Source organism: Giraffa tippelskirchi, chromosome 9 (assembly GCF_054371585.1).
Source record: "Giraffa tippelskirchi isolate mGirTip1 chromosome 9, T2T-mGirTip1v1.2.pri, whole genome shotgun sequence".
Taxonomy (NCBI): Eukaryota; Metazoa; Chordata; class Mammalia; order Artiodactyla; family Giraffidae; genus Giraffa; species Giraffa tippelskirchi.
In genome coordinates, this window is record NC_137283.1 from 29,718,096 (window position 1) to 29,736,207 (window position 18,112).

General features: G+C 36.8%; 2 long non-coding RNA genes across 2 annotated transcripts in view; one reads left to right on the plus strand and one right to left on the minus strand.

The window, feature by feature from the left end:
• LOC145520893 (uncharacterized) overlaps positions 1-18,112 on the minus strand; it is an 867,842-nt gene that overhangs the window by 307,472 nt on the left and 542,258 nt on the right. The gene's annotated exons all lie outside the window — the stretch shown is intronic.
• Positions 39-12,141, plus strand: LOC145520905 (uncharacterized). Its single transcript, XR_014064894.1, has 3 exons — positions 39-210; positions 11,434-11,623; positions 12,040-12,141. It is a non-coding gene; the product is annotated as an uncharacterized LOC145520905 (long non-coding RNA).

Sequence of the window (18,112 nt, forward strand, 5' to 3'; positions counted from 1 at the left end):
AGAAATTATGGCAATAATAATGTTCTCTAGGCTGCTTTGGGAACATGTAAGACACACTGCTAACATGGATAAAGTGGCCTTAATTGTTGAGTAGTTGGGTAGTGTAATACTGTGATTTATAATAAGAAACTTCTATTTGGTCTTCAACCTCATTTCTGGCTCAGAGTTCCTAAAATCCTTGGAATTTCCCAAGTGAAGACAGCTATTAAGGTATCTTTTATTACGTTAACGAGGTGACTTTTGGACCACCCCTAAGGATGAGTTGTTGCAAACAGCGATAGCCCATGGGGTCACAAAGAGTCAGACATGACTGAGCGACCGAACTGAACTGAAGGATGAGTTGTTGTTTAGTTACTCAGTCCTGTCCGACTCTGAGATCCCACGGACTGCAGCACGCCAGGCTTCCCTGTCCATCTCCCGGAGCTTGCTCAAAGTCATGTCTATTGAGTCGGTGATGCCATCCAAACATCTCATCCTCTGCTTCCCCCTTCACATATTGCCTTCAATCTTTCCCAGCATCGGGGTCTTTTCTAATGAGTCTAAGAATGGGAGTACCAAAGAATTGATACTTTGGAACTGTGGTGCTGGGGAAGACTCTTGGGGGTCCCTTGGACTGCAATGGGATCAAACCAGTCAATCCTAAAGGAAATCAACTCTGAATATTCATTGGAAGGACTGACGCTGAAGCTCCCATATGTTGGCCACCTGATATGAAGAGCCGAGACTCATTAAAAAAGACCCTGATTGGCTCTGTATCAACCTAGAGGGATGGGATGGGGAGGGAGATGGGAGGGAGGTTCAAAAGGGAGGGGATATGTGTGTACCTATGGCTGATTCATGTTGAGGTGTGACAGAAAACGACAAAATTCTGTAAAGCAATTATCCTTCAATTAAAAAATAAATAAATTAAGAGGAAAAAAAAAGAAGACCCTAATGCTGGGAAAGATTGAAAGCAGGAGGAGAAGGGGACAACAGAGGATGAGGTGGTTGGATGGCATCACTGACTCAATGGACATTGAGTTTGAGCAAGCTCAGAGAGATGGTAACGGACAGGGAAGCTGGGCATGCTGCAGTCCATGGGGTTCAGGTATGACTGAGCGACTGAAAACAAGGGAAACAGGGAAGTTATCTGACTTAAATCAGATAATTTCATTCTAAACAAAGAGAATTTTTTTTTCTTGTGTGGCATGTTACAGTAAAAGTCTCATGATTTCAATTTACTGCAACTCAAAACATTTCTTAGATTTTAATATTAATATGTTTTAAACTCTGACAGAATGGAATTTGGGGCCAGGAAAAGCAGAAGATCTACTTCAAAGTAAGGTAGACAATGACTCAAGTACACGCAGAAAAATCACAAGGCAAAGCTCTGAAGAAACTGTCACGCTTTTCTACTAAATGCCAAAAGTCTGTAAAGCTGCCACAGAAATATACATATTTTCAGGGAAAAGAGATACTTCTGTTAATTTAATGTCTTTTAAAATACACATTAGCTTTAATAGAAGTCATTAATATTTTCAAAGATGCAACAGTCTAGATGGATGTCAATGAACCTTCATACATATATAATAGGTGTATTTTAAGTTTTATTGTAGTTTACTTAGTTAAATCATATTATTTATTGTTGCTGCAGCTCCAAGTAATACACTCTGATTTCTCATGACCTATCTCCATCATAAATCGATCAGCACTATTTTCACTTAAACTGTTTTCTAAAAACTCATTAATTAATTTTTCAACTGTGCATCAGACCTGTCATGTATATCAGATTATCTTATAGGTGAGCATTGATTTCCATCATCCTTCCCTTCCTTCCAACGGAATCTTCACTTCCACAGTGTCCTGCTTTCTTCTTCGAAACAGGATTCTTACTTTCTGGGCTTGCAGCACCAATTCTATAATTTGATACCAAAATTATCCTTGAAAAGAAGATCATTTCTATGAAGCAACAGAAGAAAAAAAAAGGGTGTTACCCTAACAGCTGTAAAACTTAGCACTTTGTCTTTCCTTGTGGCTACACAATGCTAAACATCCAGATGCAATGTCATCATTTCAGACAATCAGCTGGGTGCCTCGAAACAGGAGGAGTTTGGTAGCTGATAAACAAAGCAGCCTGCTTTGCATCTGGATATTCTGACACTATCCAGACATAACCTTTATCATAACATGACCTCAAATGAATGTGAGATCTGGGTCCAAAGATCAGCAGTGAGGATGTATGTAAAATTATTATCAGTTACTGTGATGCCTTAACGCTGCTCATCCCAATTTCTTAGCAATTTTATATCACATTAAAAAATTTCAGAGGGCTCACAAACTTGAAAAAAATTAACTTAATAAAATCATTTACTCTAGGATGCTCTTGCAAGTAGCACATCTCTCAAAAATTTTCCTAACACCCATCTCAGCTTTAAAAAAATTAGGTGTCATATTTTGTTGGCAGAATCTGGTTCTACTGTTAGGAAAAAGAATTCCTTTATTCTTATTTACTTTTACTCCAAAGTTCTGTTTCTCAGTGTTTAGACACAGGCTGAATAAAGTACATCATATTTACAATCATAATGGATTTTAAACACACTCTTAGCCAGAACTTTCAACAGTAAAAAATGCAACTTAAAAAAGAAATCAGTCTTGTCAAAAAACTGTCTTCTTTCCCTGATGCAACCTCACAGCAGTAGTACCCTGGCATCCTCCTTAGTTTTGGAGTAGAAAAAAAAAAAAAAAAGAAGAAGTCTGAGATTTGGGTTACAGAGAGAAGGAGACAGGAGGACAGAATTAATTAAGTGGATTTTCAAACAATATTTCGTAGTGTTAACATTCTAGTTTTACAATATCTGACGGGATTATATTCTGCCCCCAAATTGAGGGAGCAGTCCTTCTCTAGGAACTATTTCAATTTACTTTTGTTTAACCAGTTGGATCCTCAAGAGAGTCAGAGTTTATTGTCTCTCTAAGCTAGTAGTGTACCTAGATGATGGTCTAAGAGAACTGCCAGTAATCTTAACCCTTTTATGAGTGCAAATTGATCGCTTAACATTTTTTTAGAAAGTCCATTTGGTATCTGACCTGTTAACCTTCATATGACGCCATGACATCTTAAAATCAGAGAAACTATTAGAAAAATTATGTCTTAAATATGGGCCTTTGTATCTTTCACACATCCTCTTCTCCTGTGGTTATTACCTAATAATTTTTGACACTGGTGATTAAACATAAAGTTTTACATTTTATGATTCTCTTTCAAATACACAATTGCTGACATATATTATCAAGGCAAAAATTAAGCTTTCCTAAAGAGTCTGTAATTATATTTATACATTAAAATGTCAACTGGGTAAAATGAATAACTTCAAACAATATTTTAATCTAATTGTTTTAAAACAAAACAATCAGTATTTTGTCATCAGTCCTAAATAATCTCATGTTTTAAAAAAACAGAAAGGGGTACTGATATTCTTTTCTAAATTAATTTGAGAGGAGATTATGATTAGGAAAATTCAGTTAATTATTTGATATTTTCATAACCACAACATATCTTTATGTTTACACCCAACTTCAACTTTCATTTTTTTAGCCACAAGCTATACTGACTCCCTTGGCCTTTTAAAAGCTGCTTCAATCCACTTATTTACAGTATAAATATCCATCAGTTTATTTCAAATATAGTGAATTATAAAGAGCCTCTTGATGAAGGTGAAGGAGGAGAGTGAAAAAGTTGGCTTAAAGCTCAACGTTCAGAAAACTAAGATCATGGCATCTGGTCCCATCACTCCATGGGAAATAGATGGGGAAACAGTGGAAACAGTGTCAGACTTTACTTTTTTGGGCTCCAGAATCACTACTGATGGTGACTGCAGCCATGAAATTAAAAGACGCTTACTCCTTGGAAGGAAGGTTATGGCCAACCTAGATAGCATATTTAAAAGCAGAGACATTACTTTGCCAACAAAAGTCCGTCTAGTCAAGACTATGGTTTTTCCAGTGGTCATGTATGGATGTGAGAGTTGGATGGTGAAGAAAGCTGAGCACCGCAGAATTGATGCTTTTGAACTGTGGTGTTGGAGAAGACTCTTGAGAGTCCCTTGGACTGCAAGGAGATCCAATCAATCCATCCTAAAAGAGATCAATCCTGGGTGTTCATTGGAAGGTCTGATGTTGAAGCTGAATCTCCAATACTTTGGCCACCTCATGTGAAGGGTTGACTCATTGGAAAAGACCCTAATGCTGGGTAGGGTTGGGGGCGGGAGGAGAAGGGGACGACAGAGGATGAGATGGTTGGATGGCATCACCGACTCGATGAACATGGGTTTGAGTAGACTCCGGGAGTTGGTGATGGACAGAGAGGCCTGGCGTGCTGCAATTCATGGGGTCGCAGAGAGTCGGACACGACTGAGCGACTGAACTGAACTGAACTGAATTATAAATATCTATTGGAAAAGTCAGAAATGCATATGTAATAAAAGAATAATGTTTACTCAAATAGAGGCCTTAGTTTCATTATCGTTTTAAATGGATATATAGTTATATCCAGGAATATATATTGAGTACCTAAAGAACTAGCATTATAATAACTACTACTTTTAATACTAGTCCCACTGCTACTACTACTTCCAAAATGCAACCATCTATGTTCAGTTGCACTACATCATTCTCAGATAGTTTTATAAACAACCAGTGACTTGAATTTTCAGATCTTATTCATGGAAGACTTGATAGCTGGTAGAAATTAATCTCTAGGGTAATAAGGGATTTGAGCTGGCAGCTCTCATTTCTGCTCTGCTTCTTGACTACCTCCATGCTTCTCTCCTTCTCTCCCTCCCTGTTAGAAACTGCTAGCTACCCACCCCACCTCTACTCCTCCTTTTCACCTCTGTAGGTCCATTTCCATCCTGCTAAAATACCACATTCCCATGCCTCTCTTGCAACCAGGGAAGCCATGGTTCCCTGAAATTCAAGTAGAAATGTTGCACGAGGTATTCCAGGAATCTCCTTAGACAGAAGACTTGTTTGTCTTCTCGTCTTTCCTTCTACCACTTGGAGCTCTGATACGATGAATGTGGATCAAGCAGCCACATTCTGCAATGAGAATGAAGGCTATGTACAATGATAGTGAATCAAGGATTTTAAATGATTTGAGGAGCTGCTGCTTTAGTCGAAGGTTGCTGAGAGAACTTGCTTACAACAAACAAAAATAAAAGCTAGAATAATCATGATATATCCTATCTGTGTGTGGGTCCAGAAGCAACAGTTAGAACCAGACATGAAAGAAAGGACTGATTCAAAATTGACAAAGGAGTGTGACAAGGTCGTCCCCTTGCTTATTTAACTTACATGCAGAGTATATCATGTGGAAACACTGGGCTGGATGAATCACAAGCTGGAATCAAGATTGCCAAGAGAAATATCAACAACCTCAGTAGGCATATGATACCACCCTAGTGGCAGAAAGTAAAGAGAAACTATAGAGGATAAAAGAAGAGAGTGAAAAAGCTGGCTTAAAATTCAACATTCAAAAAACCAAGATTATGTCATCTGGTCCCATCACTTCATGGAAAATAGACAGGGAAACAATGGCAACAGTGGCAGGCTTTATTCTCTTGGTCTCCCAAAACACTATGGATGGTGACTGCAGCCATAAAACTAAAAGACACTTGCTCCTTGAAAGAAAAGCTATTACAAACATAGATAGTGTATTCAAAAGTAGAGATATCACTTTGCCAAGAGAGGTGCATATAGTCAAAGCTATGGTTTTTTCAGTAGTCATGTATGGATATGAGAGTTGGACCATAAATGCTGAACACCAAAGAATTGATGCTTTTGAACTGTGGTGCTGCAGAAGACTCCTGATAGTCTTTTGGACTCCAATGAGATCACATCCATCAATTCTAAAGGAATTCAACCCTGAACATTCATTGAATGGATTGTTGCTGAATCTCCAATACTTTGGCCACCTGAAGTGAAGAGCTGGCTCATTCGAAACGACCTGAAACTGGGAAAGACTGAAGTCAAAAAGAGAAGGAGGCAGCAGAGGATGAGATGGTTAGATAGCATCACTGATTCAATGGACACAAATTTGAGCAAACTCTGGGAGATAGTGGAGGACAGAGGAGCCTGGCATGCTTCAGTCCATGGGGTTGCAAAGAGTCAGACATGACTTAGCGACTGAATAACAACAAAAATTTTGGTAACATCACCTAACTCGTTTATGTTCTAATTTGGGCTTCTTTCCAACAGTTTCCTCTCACCACATTTTATAACAAGGTGAACCATTCTTGATACTTTCTTTGAAATGGGATACGAGACAATCCTTGTGAAATTACTGGTAAATTATGTGGTGTTACTGGGAGTTAAATATCTAGGAATAAACTTAGCTAAGGAGACAAAAGTACTGTGCACAGAAAATTATAAGACACTAATGAAAGAAATCAAAGATGACATAAACAGACAGAGAAATATTCCATGTTCCTGAGAAGGAAGAATCAATATTATAAAAATGACTATACAACCAAAAGCGATCAACAGATTTAATACAATCCCTATCAAATTACCAATGGCATTTTTCCCAGAACTAGAACCAAAAATTTCACAATTCATACAGAAACACAAAAGACCCCAAATAGACAAAGCAGTCTTGAGAAAGAAGAATGGGGCTGGAGGAATCAACCTTCCTGACTTCAGATTACACTGCAAAGCTACAGTCATCAAGACAGTATGGTACTGGCACAAAAACAGAAATATAGACCAACGGAACAAGATAGAAAGCCCAGAAATACACCCCTGCACATATGGGTACCTTGTTTTTGACAAAGGAGGCAAGAATATACAATGGGGCAAAGACAGCCTCTTCAATAAACGGTGCTGGGAAAACTGGACAGCTACATGTAAAAGAAGGAAATTTGAACACTTCCTAACACCATACACAAAGATAAACTCAAAATGGATTAAAGACCTAAATCTAAGACCAGAAACTATAAAACTCTTAGAGGAAAACATAGACGGAACACTTGACGATATAAATCAAAGCAAGATCCTCTATGACCTACCTCCTGGATTAATAGAAATAAAAACAAAAGTAAACAAGTGGGACCTGATTAAACTTGAAAGCTTTTGCATAGCAAAGGAAACTATAGCAAGGTGAAAAGACAACCCTAAGAACGGTAGAAAATAACAGCAAATGTAACAACTGACAAAGAATTAATTTTCAAAATATACAAGTAACTCATAGAACTCAATACGAGAGAAACAAACAATCCAATCAAAAAGTGGGAAAAAGACCTTTCTCCAAAGAAGACATACAGATGGCGAACAAACACATGAAAAGATGCTCAACATTGCTCATTATTAGAGAAATGCAAGTCAAAACTATGAGATATCACCTCACACCAGTCAGAATGGCCATCATCAAAAAATCTACAAACAATAAATGCTGGGGAGGGTGTGGAGAAAACGGAATGCTCTTGCACTGTTGGTGGGAATGTAAATTGATGCAGCCACTGTGGAGGACGGTATGGAGATTCCTTAAAAAACTAGGAATAAAATCACCACATGGCCCAGCAATCCCACTCCTAGGCACACACCGTGAGGAAACCAAAACTTTTGAAAGAGACACATGTATCCCATTGTTCACTGCAGCACTATTTACAATAGCTAGAACATGGGAGCAACCTAGATACCCATCAACAGATGAATGGAAAAAGAAGTTGTGGTACATAGATACAATGGGATACTACTCAGCTATAAAAAGGAACACATTGAGTCAGTTCTAATGAGGTGGACAAACCTAGAACCTATTATACAGAGTGAAGTGAGTCAGAAAGAGAAAGATAAACATCATATTCTAATGCACATATACAGAATCTAGAAAAATGGTGCTGAAGAATTTATTTACAGGGAAACAATGGAGAAACGGACATAGAGAATAGACGTATGGACATGGGGAGAGGAGAGGAGAGGGTGAAATGTATGGAAAGAGCAACATGGAAACTTACATTACCATATGTAAAATAGATAGCCAACAGGAATTTGCTGTATGGCTCAGGAAACTCAAACAGGGGCTCTGTATCAACCTAAAGGGGTGGGATGGGGAGGTAGATGGGAGGGAGGTTCAAAAGGGAGGGGATATATGTATGCCTATGGCTGATTCATGTTGAGGCTTGACAGAAAACAGCAAAATTCTGTAAAGCAGTTATCCTTCAATAAAAATAAATAAATTAAAAAAAAAAGATTTTCAGTCAAATTATACACAAACTCTAATGGTAAGGAACTATAAATCCTTCTTTCCTATTAGTTTAGATTTTGCTTATTTATCATCTTTGTGACCCAGGGCTATTTGAGAGATATTTTATTAATCTACTAAGATATTTTATTAGTCTACTAAATGAGCAAGTTCAATGGAGTTTTGTTACTATTTTATAATCTATAAAATAATAATTTTGGCTACCTCAAAGCCTATAGATAGGAAAAAATATACATAGAGAATAAAGACTGGAATATATGAACATGTGGATATCCAATGGTAAACTGTGGATGGAAAAGCGATGCCAGGTATCACCAAGAAGAAAACAAATAAATAATTCATGTCAAAATAAGAATTATTGTGACCAAACTGTCAAGGACTCATTCACTGAGATGCTTCTTAATATTTAGATTTAAATTTGGAAATATGTAACTAAAAGATTCACTGTATAAAATCTACATCAGGATCTAACTGCCAAAAGAGAATAAAATACATTTCAGTACCTTGTTTTATGCTGGCAAAGTGTAGCACATCTTTGCAAATCATACAGATAATTTTATTTTAAAATTTTCTTCATTAAATTCTTTGAATTTTCACAGGAAATTTTAAATTATATTAGAAAATAAGATATGCAGAGGGGAAATAATAAAGAGATAATAAAGAGACCCTGGGTAACAAGAGGAAAAGAAAGAAAACAATGTAGGATTTCTAAGAAGACATAAAAAGAATAAAATTACAAAAAATGAGTGGAGAATAAAGAATCATTTGCTGTATATTCTGGACAGAAATGTGTAGCTAGTTTCATTATTTCTAATAGATAACCATTTGATTCACATATTTGAGAGTTTAGTTCTTTCTCTTAAAAAACACAGATGGTAAGGGCATTTTTACATATTATTTTCATCACCCAGCAAGTGTTTAAAAGTTTAATGTTAAAGGAAAAAGAACAAAAGAATGAGGCTAATGAAATATAGGTGGAAAAGAAGAAGGAAGAATGAAAGAAAATGTCTTCAGGAACAAATGTTAAGATTTTTTTCCATTACTTATCATTACTGGCCCCGTATTCTTTATGGCATTAATGCTTTCAGTACTTATTGATTTACTATACTGGTAATTTCACTAACATTGACATGCATTTTCCTTTTCTGCATAAATGCTGAATTTATTTCAAGGCTGGTATGATCAGATAACTGTAATTCAAAATATAACACAGTGGACAGAGTGATGTGCAAGGCTCAGTTTTGGCACTGGGATTACAAAGAACCCATGTAGCCTCAAATCTTAATTTGCAAAAGTGATCACACTACTTTGAATATTAATTATTTTTTCAACAAAATTATCATGCAATATAAAGAGAATCATAAAAACATGAATATTTGCTATTGGGGAGTTTAAAAAAAAGAGAGAGCACTATTTATTTACCAGAATTTTTTAAAAGCACAACTTGTAAACTACAGAGTGAATGAAAATTGTGTGCCTTTCACCAAATTACCTGTGCTCAGTAAACCTCAGTTTCTTTCTCTGTGTTACTGACATAATAGTAACACCTACTTCAGGAGACTGATTTTAAAGAATTAGGTAAAATAAAAAGAACCCAGAACAGTGCTTGTACATAATAAGCACTGGATAATAAATGCTAGCTCTTAACAATTTATGATTATTATATTTACTGTTATTATTAAGCTTGAACAGGTACTCTCATGATTCTAATGAGACTCAAGTTACTTTCATTTTTTTGTCACACCTAATAAATTAATAAAGAAATGACAAATAGAGTTGTTAAAGAATGGAGGTGTATTTTAAACATTCACATGTAAGAAATTAATGCTTTTAACACCAAGAAACATAACATCTCTATATATTTGACCATAAGTGAAGGTAAATTTAAGATTTTTTTGGTGCATGTAAGCTCTAAGGCAAATAGCCCTCCTCCCATCCCATCATAGGCCCTGTTATTTTAAAAATGAGCATAAATAAGAAGGTGGGGGTGGATAGAAGAAATAAAAGCAGCAGAGGTACGGAAGTAAGAGATTAATTTGCAATAGTATAGTGTGTGTAACTGATAGAGATGCTGCTGCTGCTGCTAAGTCGCTTCAGTCGTGTCCGACTCTGTGCAACCCCATAGATGGCAGCCCACCAGGCTCCGCCGTCCCTGGGATTCTCCAGTCAAGAATACTGGAGTGGGTTGCCATTTCCTTCTCCAGTGCATGAAAGGGAAAAGTAAAAGTGAAGTTGCTCAGTCGTGTCCGACTCTTAGCGACCCCATGGACTGTAGCCTACCAGGCTCCTCCGTCCACGGGATTTTCCAGGCATGAGTACTGGAGTGGGGTGCCATTGCCTTCTCCTGATAGAGATGGGGGGCATATAAGCTCTCAGGTGGAGAACTGGAGTGAGGACCTGGATATGACACTGCTAAGAAAAAGTGACAAGTTATGAAAGAATGGTCTTGGGGATATAGATCTACATGAATTCCTGTCTCACAATGGTTTAGAAAGATGGTCTTCTTTATCCCCTAATAGTATGAAGGGCAGCCATTGTTCCAAAGAGAAAACAATGGAACCCTCCTCAGGAAATCTTCTGTCTTACTGACAGTCATCTTCACTTGCAAACATCTGCCCAGTTTCCTCTTGCCCCTAAAGAAGGAGAATTTCTTCCTCTTCCATAGTTGAGTGATTTCCGCCCCCCAGATAAACTCATTCTTCCACCCAGGAATGCAAAAGTATCATTCTATGAAAATGTCTCTACTCTAGTCCAAATCCCTTTTACTTCTAACCTACATGGAACTTCTCAAACCCATTATCTTCTACTGCCCCTGCAACCCCTACTCTCTTCTGGTTCCTTTCCCCTAGACTTTAAAGCTGCTCAAAACATTCTCATTTTTAGTTTCTTGTTTTTTGATCCATTCCCATCCTCTTAGACTGAGTTTACATCGCTTGCTTTTATCTGCTCCACCAAGGGTCCGTTCTTTGGTCTTATTCTTTCTTCATTCTACACACCACATCTACGTGTATGGGTTCAGTTATCATTGTGTTTATGATTCTCCATTATCTATCGGAAACACCACGTCATATACCCAATGGTTTGCTGGGATGACTGGTGTATGCCAAGTGAAACCCACAGTTTCTGGACTCTGTGAGACTCAATTCAAAATGCAAAGAAAGAAATTATATGATTTCTGTCTTGGGTAACTTTTCTAGATCTCAACCAGGGGTTCGTGGGATATCTGAATGGACAGGCCCACCAAGATTGCATGCAGTGACATGAGATGATGGTTCCATGAGTCTCCTTACATCTTTAAGCCTCCTTGAAGTTAAATAAGAATGTGTGGCTAATTCAAGTCTTACGAGCCATGAGAGGAAGTGATGTGTCTAAGCTATCATGTGTAAGGTAAGGTGAAGAAGAGCCAGTGCAAGACTTTAGCTACATCTGCCGTGTAGTCTGAAGGTATAGCTCAAGGAGGTGGAATCTTGGTTTCTGAGTGCTTCTGAGCTAATGAAGCCCTCTCTATCTGTTGTGTAACATGTAGCATAAACAAGAGGTAAATTTTTGATGTTGCTGTTATTTTAACCTATCCAGACTAATATACTTCTCAAAATAAAATTGAAGCAACGTCATAAATAAAAAGAGGAATGGATGAGCAAAACCAACAAGTGCTCATTCAATCCGGTGAGGTTTCCTGGCCTCTCTGGGGAGAGTTAACACTTGCCTACTCCATGCTCTCATAGTATTTTGGTATATATCTTGACTAGCATACGTTAAGCACCTGTAATTTTTTGACTTTATGATTCTTTTTCTTTCACCAGCTGCTGAGCTTGACACCTAAGAGACAAAGAGCAAGTATTGGTAAAATGAAAAGAAAAAAAAAAAAAAGAATAAATGAATAAAAAAGGAAGAAGTGAAAGACAGATCTGGTAATTAGGTAGTCATCTGTTATATAAAAGAGTACCACAGTTTTCTCTTAATGGTTTTCCCTTATGTGCACATTCATGTTTTGATTAAATCTTTGGTAAATAACAGATGTTCCAGTACACAATAGATGAGGTGCAGCCTGCTGGTTTATCTAGCCTATGCATGAGATTTTTGTCTGCTCAGCATTTTCAAAGATCATTTTGTTAAACTGAAGAATAGATGACAATATTATACAATTTTCAGGTATACAACATAACAATTTGATATTTTAATAGATTATGCTCCATACAAAGTTATTATAAAATACAGGCTATATTCCCTGTGCTATACATTATATCCTTATAACTTATTTTATACCTAATAGTTTGTACCTCTTAATCCCCTTTATGTATTCTGTACCCTACTCTGCTTTTATCTCTTAATAACCACGGTTCATTCTATCTATGAGTATGTATTAGTTAAATTTATTAATTTATTTTTTTTACTTTCCCCATATAAGTTGAAATATACAGAAAAAAAAAAAAATAGTAGTATCATAATGGCACAAAGAGAGAAATACATTTCAGTGGAATAGGATAGAAAAGTTCAGAGATAAACTCACACACTTATGGTCATCTAATCTGTGACAAAGGGGGCAAAAATATACAAAAGAAAAAAGATAGCCTCTTCAATAAGTGGTTCTGGGAAAACTGGACAGCTGCATGTAAAAGAATGAAATTAGAACACTCTCTCTAACACCATACACAAAAATAAATTTCACATGGATTAAAGATCTAAATGGAAGGCCAGATACTATAAACTCTTAGAGGAAAACATAGGCAGAACACTCTGACATAAATTGAAGTAGGATCCTTTTTGATCCACCTCCTAGACTAATGAAAATGAAAACAAAAATAAACAAATGAAACCTAATTAAACTTAAAAGCTTTTGCACAGCAAAGGAAACCATAAACAAAATGAAAAGACAACTCTCAGAACAGGAGAAAGTATTTGCAAAACAAGTGAGCAACAAGGGATTACTCTCCAAAATAAACAAACAGCTCAATATATTAAATAAAAAAAAGCCCAACCAAAAAATAGGCAGAGGACCTAAATAGACATTTCTTCAAAGAAGACATACAGAAGGCCAAAAACCACATGAAAAAATGTTCAACATAATTATTAGAAAAATGCCAATCATATCACACCTATCAGAAGGGCCATCATAAAAATATATACAAACAACAAATGCTGAAGAGGGTGTGGAGAAAAGGAAAACCTCTTACACTGTTGGTGGAAATGTGAACTGCTACAACCATTATGGAGAACAGTATGGACATCTTTAAACTAAATATAGAACTACCATATGATCCAGCAATCCTATTCCTGGGCATATATCCAGAGAAAAACAGAATTCAAAAAGACACATGCACCCTATTCATTGCACACTATTTACAATAGCAAGACATGGAAGCAATCTAAATTCCATCAACAAAGGAGTGGATATATATACAGTGGTACATATATACAGTGGAATATTACTCAGCTATAAAAAGAATGAAATAATGCCATCTGCAGAAGCATCCATGTTGCATCTTTAACTTATACGCAGAGTACATCATGTGAAATGCCAGGCTGGATGAAGCACAAGCTGGAATCAAGATTGCCAGAAGAAATATCAATAACTTCAGATATGCAGATGACACCACCCTTACAGCAGAAAGCAAAGAAGAACTGAAGAGCCTTTTGATGAAAGTGAAAGAGGCGAGTGAAAAAGTTGGCTTCAAACTCAGCATTCAAAAAATGAAGATCATGGCATCTGGTCCCATCACTTCATGGCAAATAGATGGGGAAACAATGGAAACAGTGACTGACTTTATTTTCTTGGGCTCCAAAATCACTGCAGACATGAAAATAAAAGACGCTTGCACCTTGGAAGAAAAGCTATGACCAACCTAGACAACATATTAAAAAGCAGAGACATTACTTTGCCAACAAAGGTCCGCCTAGTCAAAGCTACGGTTTTTCCAGTAGTCATGTATGGATTTGAGAGTTGGACTATAAAGAAGGCTGAGCACCAAAGAATTGATGCTTTTGAACTGTAGTGTTGGAGAAGACTCTTGAGAGTCCCTGGGACTGCAAGGAGATCCACCCAGTCCATCCTAAAGGAGATCAGTCCTGAATATCATCGGAAGGACTGATGCTGAAGCTAAAGCTCCAATAATTTGGCCACCTGATGCAAAGCAGTGACTCATTGGAAAAGACTCTGATGCTGAGAAAGATTGAAGGCAGGAGGAGAAGGGGAAGACAGAGGATGAGATAGTTGGATGGCATTATCGACTCGACGGTTTGAGTAAGCTCTGGGAATTGGTGATGGACAGGGAGGCCTGGTGTATGTCACAAAGAGTCGGACACGATTGCGTGACTGAACTTAACAGAACTGCAGCAACATGGATGGACCTAGATTGTCATACTGAGTGAAGTAAGTCAGACAGAGAAAGAAAAACATATGATATCATTTATATGTGTAAATTAAAAAACAGAATACAAATAAAATTATCTACAAAACAGAAATAGAGTGATAGATATAGAAAACCAAACTTAACAGTTACCAAGGGAGAAAGGAGGGAAGGCTACATTGGGAGATTGAGATTAATAGATAACACACTACTATACATAAAATAGATAACTAATAAGGACCTAGTGTTAAGCACAGGGAGCTCTACTCAATACTCTGTAATGGCTTATATGGGAAAAGTAGCTAAAAAAGAGTATATACATGTATATGTATAACTGATTCATTTTGCTGTACACTTGAAACTAACACAACTTTGTAAATCAACTATACTCCAATAATTATTTTTTTTAAATACAGCATTTGTCTTTCTCTCTTTAACTTACTCCCCTAATGGATAAAGAAGATGAGGTATATATAAACAATGGAATGTTATTTGACCATAAAAAAGAAAGAAATTTCGTCATTTTTGACAACATGGATGGAGCTGCAGGATGTTAAGCTTAGCATCTCAAACAATTTGATTAAACTACTTTAAAAAAAAAAAAATTCAGGAATGCTTACCCAAGTATCTCCCTGGAATTTTAGCTCCTTTTGAAAAACTGGAATAGCTTACAATAATGAGGCCTTTCTTATTTCTTTATGGAAGCAATTAGCTGGATGAGGTGCTTTCCACCTATAGACAAAGTTCTTTCACTTTTCATAGTAGCCATCCAGCCTGCATTTCCCATTTCAGGTGCCTGATAGGCTTTCAAAGTGAAAGTGGAAGTGTTATTGGCTCAGTCCTGCCTGATTGTGATCCCATGGACTGTAGCCTTCCAGGCTCCCATGTCCATGGGCCTTGGTAGGCACTTTTGTCTAGGATCCCCATAGATTCTTTAGGAAACTAAATTGTGCTTAAAAAGGCTTTCTTGGGAGAGGAGCACTGTTGAGGGCCGTGTCGCTGTGAGAGTTTCCCTTCTGGGGTAAGAATTAATATCTGCCTTCACATATCATGAATAAAGTGCTAAAGTTTTTTTAAAAGCCATCTGAGTAAAGCATTTGTTATATATTATGCTATAATGGTCACTGTCTACTAAGGGTGCGGGCGATTAATTTTTACTTGGTGATTTCTTCAATTTTAGGGAAACATTTTTGATTTGGTCTTGATGTAGTTAAAATGCATGGTATGAACTCCCTTTTTTCTCAAAGAGTATAATCTGGTTCATAAATTGCAGATGGTAGAATCATGCTAAATGAATATCCTCATTGCTCAAAAAATTAATTCTTTTGACAGAATCATTCACTTAAAATGAAGTGAATATTTAGCTTTATATATTAAGAGACCTGCATGAAGTATCAATGCCTTCATTTTCATATACTGCCTCCCTCAATAATTTCATAGTTCATTTCCCTTTTATTGAAGTTAAGGGTATTTGAGCCATATTTGTAAGTTCTCATTGCCAAACATTTTTCTTTCATTCATTCTCTATTTTTTTTTCCCCTTTTGGTGTAGCGTTTCTGGTTCCCCTGCATTTGCTATTTGATGAAAATGGTCATAATCAATACACATACTTTGAACAATAGACCTTAGGCTATCACCTATCACCACAGGACAATGATTAAGACAAGGGGCCTATAGTCAAACTGGCTGGGATTTAAATCCAGGAGTTTCCATCTTCTGCTGTGTTACCCTGAGCAGTCAGCTAAACTTCTCTTTATAAATCTCAGTCTCCTCATGAATATGGTGAAGATGATAATGGGCTGTTCAAAAAAAAGAAATAGGTAATACGTATGAATAGTTTTAGACAGGTATCTTTATTGAGCTATATAATACTTGATAACTGTATATCACAAATTCCATATACTGCTGCTAACTTTAATTTGCTAAGGAAAATGACCTTACATGTATTCAAGTCTTCCAGGTCAAAGACTTTCCACCACCAGTGCTCACAGAAAGGAATTCAGTCATTTTTTCACTTAACGTCCTCCACACCCTCAATTGCTTTTCCACTTCCAGGCCCACGGACTTCTGCTTTGTTTGGGTTTTACCATTCTCCTTGACCATAATCATTTTCCTAATCCTCATACTTATCAGAATTCCTCTGGTCCCTGAAGGTCTGGCTCAAATAATACCCCTCTTCTTAGACTCCCTCTCTCAAAGGTAGGAGCCTTAATTTTGGAACTGTAAATCTGGCACGTCTATGCCATTTATCTTTTTTATAGATTCTGTTAATGGAAGCAAATGGGGGGAGGGGGATGTGGGGAGACTGAAATAGATGGCCTAAATTTGGATAAAAGGAAATAGATGGATTTGAATTGTACAGGATCAGATTAACCACAGTTTAGCAGGTGCCAGGGGGCTAGTAATCTTCAAGCAGGTACTGGCAGAAATCGCAGGAGTCAAGCCTTAGAACAAGGCTACCTTGAGGTGAGAGTGAGGTGGTAAGTTGGATGCAGAGGAAGATGAAGGAAGCAGCAAAGCAGGTGATTTTCAGGAGAGAAACGAGAGAAAATGAGGACAACTTAAATTCTTGTAAACACTTAACCTTGGTTTATTGTGTAATCAACCCCTAAATGATATACAGGGATCAGCAAACATTTTCTGGAAAGGCCCAGAAAGGAAAATTTTTCAACTGTATCTTCTATATTGTAACTACCCAACTGTATAGTTTTAGCACAGAAGCAATCATAGATGATATGCAAAGAAATAGAGATGGCTGTATTCCAATACAACTTTATGTAACAGGAGGTAGGCTGGATTGAGGTTGCAGTTTGATGGACCTTTATATTTATAAATGAGACTTAGACCTGTGAGTTAGGGTTGTGTCTGTTCTGTACCTCTAACTGTCAGTGTAATGCTAATATATTTTATATATTCAATAAAGATGTATTATTCATTAAGGGTGAAGATTATTTGCGGCATAACACATCTCATTTATAATCTATGTATGTTAATCCACTCTGATACCTGGAACATTTTCCTCCATTGCCATATTTGTGTTGACATTTACTATTTTGGGGGTGACAGTTTTACTTCCTAAATATGTTCTCCTCCTACATTTTCTGAATGTTTCATTAGTTAAAAATAATATAATTCTTTTAATTTGAGTTTTATAAAAGTGCTTCTTCTGATGACTTTAATTTCCAAAGACTCTGAAACATAAACGAATGTTATTGATTAACTTTAAAAAAGGAACAAAAGACCATCAACTTCTGTGCCAACTAATTCCAACTGACTAATACTATTTATCTGTAATTTTTGATGATACAACATGAAGTTGCAAGTCCCAAGGATTGGAAAGTAGTAACTGGCTGATGCAGTCTGTCACGGGTGGGTAAAGAAGTTAGTGGTGATAGGATTCAAATTATATATCTGCCAACTCTTATCCAAAGAGCATAAAAAATTATATTGAGCTACAAAATATTATATTTATATTCTATGAGTGTGAGTTTATGTTTGAAAGAGATTCAACAAATTATTAACCAAGGCA